Genomic DNA, 6458 nt, shown 5'->3' with positions numbered 1-6458 from the left:
CTTTTCAAAAACAGACTTCAGGCCTCATGTGTGCAGACTGTCTTTACTTGGCATTCCTAGACTCTTGAGCTCTGCCAAGCCATACTGGGTGACCACAAGTGTCATTAGGGTTTGAATGGCATTATTTCTTTGGTTTAAACCACACTTCATCTGGTCTCTGCTGGAGTCACACCACAAAAGTCACGGGTGGGTGGGGAGCACGTGGAAAGGCAGGTGCCCTCCCGTCCACTGGGAACCCTGGTTCCACAACATGTCCAGCAGGAGCAGCCCTGGGACCAGGATCCCATCTGGGACATGGTTGGCTCCTGCCCTCATAGTCCAGGAAAGCACCGGATCACAAACACGCTCTGGAGTGTGAGGGGCAGGGTGTCCGCTAATGTTGGAGGCTGGCTTTGTTCTCTGTAATGAGTGCTTTGACTGTGGAGCTCCGTGGCCTGGAGACATTATTTAGACAATATGTGATCTGAAATGCTGTTTTGGAAATGCTGAGACAAAACCAACCATGCTGAGGGCATGTGCCTGCAGAGAGGCCGGACCCACACCTGGGTCATCCCAGGTAAGAATCTTCTTTGCCTGGTTCTGGGCCACAGCTGGTTGATGCCAACAGTGATCTGTGCTGGTGGCCTGGTGTCCTCCCTGAACCCGAGGGCTACAGGTTGAGATCAGCCAGATTGTGTCCAGCCCGGCACAGTCCCTGGCGTAGCAGCCCAGGGAGCTCCCCCGGTGCAAGGCCCCACACAGCTCGCCCACTGTATTGCTGGGAGCTCCTGCCTGGTCTCTAGGACCGTGTCCCTGCTCCCACTGCCAGCTTTGACCTGTGTCCTTCCCCTGGGACCAACCTTTACGTCCAATCAATGCTTTCCTGAGTTCTGAGTCCTGGCCCTGCTTTCCTTGGCCCAGAGCTAGGGAAGAGCCCAGGGCTTTTCCTGTCCATCTGGGAAGTGAGTGGACAGGCCTCCTAGCTATCACCCAGGTCTCAGCACACTGCTCCCACAGCCACCCCTTAACCTGGGGCACACACCCTGGCCTGGGAGTGGGCGTGGCATCCCTGGGGAACATCATTCCTATTCTTGGGGTGCCGGAGTGTGGGATGCAGTAGAACCCGGCTCCTGCCTATGTCTCCTCCCCAGAACAGCTGTGGCAGAGCCAACAGGACAGGAGTGTGCAGTCAGATATTCTCAGAGGGGCTGCAAGGATGCAGACCAGGAGGACACCACAGGCCTGGTTGCACGCAACCTCCCAAGTCCAAAGTCAAGGCTGGACTCTGCCCCTCACTAACAACTCCCTTCTCTCAGGGCCTGGCCAGGTTCTAACCCGTTCTATCTTTTTTTAAAAGTCAACTCGTTATTGCCCAATTCTAGATCCTTTCACTGATTGGGCTTTCCTTCCAGCCATGCCCCACCTCAGGCTTGATGAACGGCAGGGATTGGGCCCAGGCGTGCAGAATGTCTGTGCCCATCTTGGAGCTGGCCCTCTGAAGGACAGGCGGCGTCCGCCCATGCTTGTGAGCGAGCCCCTCCCTAGAAATAGGGTAATCAGGTAAACCTGCAGTTGCAAGGACAGCCCCAGTCCAAGGAGATTGGAGTCCTCCTAAGAAGAGGTGGCCAGGACACAGACACAGGGACAAGGATGTCCTGTGACCACAGAGGCAGAGACTGGAGTGATCTGACCACAAGCCAAAGAGACCGAGGGGCCACCTGGAGCTGGAGAGGCAGGAAGCCCCTGCCCCCCAGGCCTCGAGGGAGAAGGTCCCTGCAACTGTGGCCTCCAGGACCATGAGTCCTCCTAGGAGAACTCATCTCTGTTCACACCTGCTAAGCTTTGTGACACAGCCTCTGGACACCACCGTCAGCCACTCCCTGAGCTGCTGGACCAGCTTCAGGATGGCTGCAGGCCCACCGTGCTCTGTGCTGGCCTTGGCTCTGTGACCAGCATCTGGCAATGTCGAAGCTGCTTGGAGTCTGTTACATGAAGTGGCACTTGGAGACACACATCCTGTGCTTGGCTCTGGTTCCTGTGCCAGGTAATGAGCAGGTCCAGGACCTGTCCCTCCCCCTCTGGAGGGCTTCCTGAACCCCCCCACACCAAGACATGCTCTCATTCTGTTCTCAGCAGACCCAGGTGCTGAAGACCTGGCCAGGTTAAACCCACTTGCTTAGATCCCTCCCCAGCGTCCAGTCCTCAAGCCTCTTTCCAAGCCTGCTTCCTATGGCTTCTCTGGAAGCCTAGGTCACTGGTCACAGCCTTGCTTAGAGTAGATGAAATCTTTTTCTTTTAAGATGAGGCAGATGCTGAGACACTCACACCTGCTTTAGGCTGCAATTAACCCAACTGCGCATGGCTGGGCATTTGGGGGCTTTGACGGCCCACTTCCTGTTGTCTGAAGAGTCTGCCTTGCCCTGAGAGCCCCTCCTGCTTGTCCTGCATGCTGTCTTCCTTCTCTGTGGACACCAGCCGATGTCAGTGGGAGTCACCCTGCCTGCGTGCTGCCATGGTCCTGCTCTGCCCCTCGAAGCCTGGCCAAGTGGCAGGGCATAGCAAGCACAGACAGTCCCTGAGGACAAGGACCTGCCACTTCCCAGGTTTCTCCTGGGGCTCAGCCGGGTCTCTGAGAAGGCCTGACCTGGACCACCCAGAAGGGTCTGCGTTCAGGTGGTGCTGCCAGCCGGGCCACGCGCAGCCAGCGTCTGCTCTGCTTCCACTCTGTCTTGTCCTGCTGCATGGACCTTTGGGAGGTGTCTAATACAGGATGCTCACTGTACAACGTGGTCACTTAGTCCCAAGGCATGAGCCCCCTCCCCAACTGTTTCCTCACTAGTGCTGGGAATTTCCTTTTGGAAGTAAATGAGAGGAGCGCTCGGCCTGGCTTATGAGGGTCTGATCCTCTCCAGCCGGGCACTGCAGCTACTGTCACCATTTAAGTTCTGTTCCAGGGCATGAGCCACACTGAGCTCAGGCATCACAGTGTCCTTCCTCACCCAGTTCTTGCAATCTTGCCAGAAAGATTTCAGACATGGCTCCTGGAGTAGCAGGTATGAGTTTATTGAAGGGGCAAGAAAAGGGAAAGGGGACACTCTCAAGGGAGAAACTGAGTCCTCTCAGAGAGGAGAGGATAGCATGCCCCTCCTGCCCTCCAGTTTTGTTGGAGCTCCAGGGAGTCCAGGGTCCACTCAGGTCTGCCCCTTCACTTTTGAGTAACAGCAGGTTGACATTGGACGTCATGTCTCCACTGCCGTGGCATCTGAGTCATGTTGGCCCAGGCCGAATGGATCTGATTGGACCTGGTTCTTACCAACTTAAGGCTTCGTGGACTATCCTCATCTCCCCAAGTTCCAGGATCTGGTCTGTTAGGGTCACTAACCATCCACCCCTCTCCTCTTGGCATTTCAGGTCTGCGTTTCTCCTGCAGATAACAGGCACTTTGCTGAGGAACGGGACGTCTGTTGACTTAACCAGGCACGGGTGCAGTAAGTTGCTTTTTAAAGGCAACATGGGGGTCAGCCTGGTGGGCCAGGTTATAGAGTGTCCCCTGAACTTCCTGTTCCCGGCGGCCAGGCTGTGTTCCCTACCAGTTCTTGGGGGGAGAAGCCACATCATTGAAAAGGCTGACTATCCCAGGTGCGAGCGACCCTGCTGTGCCAGACTTCGACACAGAGGATGCCTGCAGCCTGCACGCAGGCGGCCCGCCTCCCTCCTCGGAGAGCTCCCTCGCTGTGCCTTCAGAGGCGCAGGACTTGGAGCTGGTGGAGGAGGAAGCACACCTCTGCAGCCCGTGGTGGAGAACCCCTTCAGTGCATGGAGACCCGTTCCCCTGAGGTGCCGTGCACGGCTTCCCAGTTTACTCTGTGCTGGCTCAGCCCCAGTTTCCAGGGGTTGCTGTGGCCATGGGTCTTTTGGTCTCCATGGCTGCAGACGCAGTCTCTTCTGAGATGGGAGATCCCAGTGTCCTAAAGACATGCTGCATGTGGCTGGTGAGCGCCACGGGCAAGAGATTGGTTGGCATTTCTCGCGGACTGTGCTGGAGGTCCGGCATGCCCTGGCAAGCAGCAGGAGGCTCTGTCCCTTTGGTGGGTGTTATGGTTTGGATATGAAGTGTCCTCTAAAGTGCCTGCTAATACAGGAATGTTCGGGGGTGAAGTGACTAGACGGTGGGCTGTGACCTAGTCAGTCCATCCCGGTTGGAATGGATCAGCTGGTGGTAACTGCAGGCAAGTGGGGCGTGACTGGGGAGGTGGGTCTCTGGGGGTGCAGCCCAGAAGGGTCATCTTCCCTGTGGTCTCTTCCCCGCCTCACCCCTGCTTCCTGACGTGCAGCCTCACGTGGGCCGAGCAATGGCTTGGCTGTCTGTGGACTGAGACCTCTGAAACAAGATCCCAAGCAACCTTCTCCTCCTCTACGTTGCTCTTGTTGGATATTTTGGCCATGGTGATGAAAAAGCTGACTAAAACCACTGGATGTACAGAATGAGTCTCCCAAAGTGGGGTTCTTTCCCCCAAAGTCCTCTTAGCACACTGGAGCCAACACCTGAACTTCTTTTCAAAAGCGTGGAACCCTGGGCTGCTCTCACCCCTGATTTTGGTCTGGCACACCTCTCTCCCCTAATACAACCTGGGGCATCCGTCCTTTCTTTAGGTCTTTGTGAAGATTGGCACATGAGTTGAAGATCAGCAGTGATACTGAATACAAAATGACATTAAGGTTTCCAGATATGGCTCAAGAAATGAAGGAGAAAGAATTATTAATACATTAAATTATTTTGAATTCCATTTCATGCATGTATTGATTCTCACTTCTCTTGGCCAATGACTCAAAGACAACTTTTAAAAAGATTGCCTTGGTAGCTGGGCACAGTGGCTCACACCTGTAATTCCAGTGGCTCTGGAGATTGAGGCAGGAGGATCTTGAGCCAGCCTCAGCAACTTAGCAAGACTCTGTCTCAAGATTAAAAAAAAAAAAAAAAAAAAAAGAAGGTCTGGGGATGTTACTTAGTGGTTAAGTATCCCTGGGTTCATCCCTGGTAGCAAAAATAAATAAATAAATAAAAACCAATAAAACAAAAACAAAAAATTGAATTGGGCCAATCTCACAATTGAGATGCCCTGTGAAATTTATTTTCTGCTTAGAACCCCAGAGGTAAATGTGTGGACGGCTGTCACTCTCAGACAGTCCTGGAGCTGCAGACCTGGCTCTTCCCCTAGCAAGCCAGCTCCAGTATGCTCAGGTGAGCTCTGTGGTGGGTTGCCCTGGTGGTGGGCTTCTTCCTCATCGGCTGGCTCTCCAGAGAGGCACCTACATAAGGCGTGTGCTCCTTGCTTTTCCAGCACTGTTTCCAGACCTCTGAACCAATCAACTTACAAGGACGGAAGGTCAGAGATTTCTGTCGCGGTTGCTTGACCTTGCTGCTTCGGGCCTGTGGGAGGGAAGGGCTGAGGGCACTTCTCACCTCATGGCAGCCAGGAGCCAAAGAGACAGAGGAGGCCAGGTCCCGTGGTCCCCTTCAAGGACACCAACTTTCTCCCACCAGGCCCTGCCTCCTAAGGCTCCACCATCCCCCCGTAGGCCACAGGCTGGGGACCAAACCATCACCACCTGGACTTGGGGACACTCCAGTCCAAACTGGAGTCTGGTAACTACCAAGGGAGGCCACAGAGAGAAACACCTCTGCTGCCAAAAACCTGCCTTGGGCGGTGTGTTGGTCCAGGGGTGGGTGAGCTGGAGGAGGGACGAGCTGGCCCGCGAGGACACGGGCCTTATTCCTCCCCTCTGAGAACCCCGAAGAGCTTGGCCCAACCTTAAATGAGGACAGGCCAAGGCCACCTGGAACCAGCTGGGATGGCCCCTCAGGAGGAGCCGAGGGGCGGGCTGGTAAGGCCCGAGGGGCTGCTGCCAGGTGCAGGGCCCTCCCCACCGGCCCCGGGAAGGCGAGGGACCCAAAGCCTGGTGCTGGTGACACATCCGGCCCGACTGGGGAAACTGAGGCTAGAGAGGGAGGACTCAGCAGGGCGGGAGCCTCGGGCTCACAGGCCCGCTCTCCTCCACCTCCGTGGCCTGGAAACGGTCTCACCTTGGAGAGCGGGAGTGGCGAGGCGCGCCCTTCCCGTCAGGAGGGAGCTGATGGAGGTTCCAGGGGCCTGCAGTCGGGTTCAGGGCTTCCACTGTAGCTGCCAGGCCAGTGCTCCTGCCCTTCAAACTGGTTCTGGACGGGGCGAGAGGCCCTGGAGGGAGGCTGGGGAGAACCGGCAGCGGAGCTTAGAGGGCTGCGGCCAGAGGCTCTCCTGTGGTCTCCGCCCACGATGACCACGCCACGTCCTTGTCGGCACCTCAAGTGGGCTGTGAGGCCTCCCGCCCTCCACCCTTCCCTCTGCCCTGGCTTCCCAGGCCCTGTCCGGAGACCCCGGGAAAAGTGCTGGAGCAGGGGTGGTGGGGCTGGCAGCCACTGGCCAGTCTCGAGGAGGGAG

The sequence above is a fragment of the Sciurus vulgaris genome (genome assembly GCF_902686455.1).
Source record: "Sciurus vulgaris genome assembly, chromosome: 14".
Taxonomy (NCBI): Eukaryota; Metazoa; Chordata; class Mammalia; order Rodentia; family Sciuridae; genus Sciurus; species Sciurus vulgaris.
The sequence above is the reverse complement of the archived record's forward strand: the minus strand, read 5'-3'. Positions refer to the sequence as shown.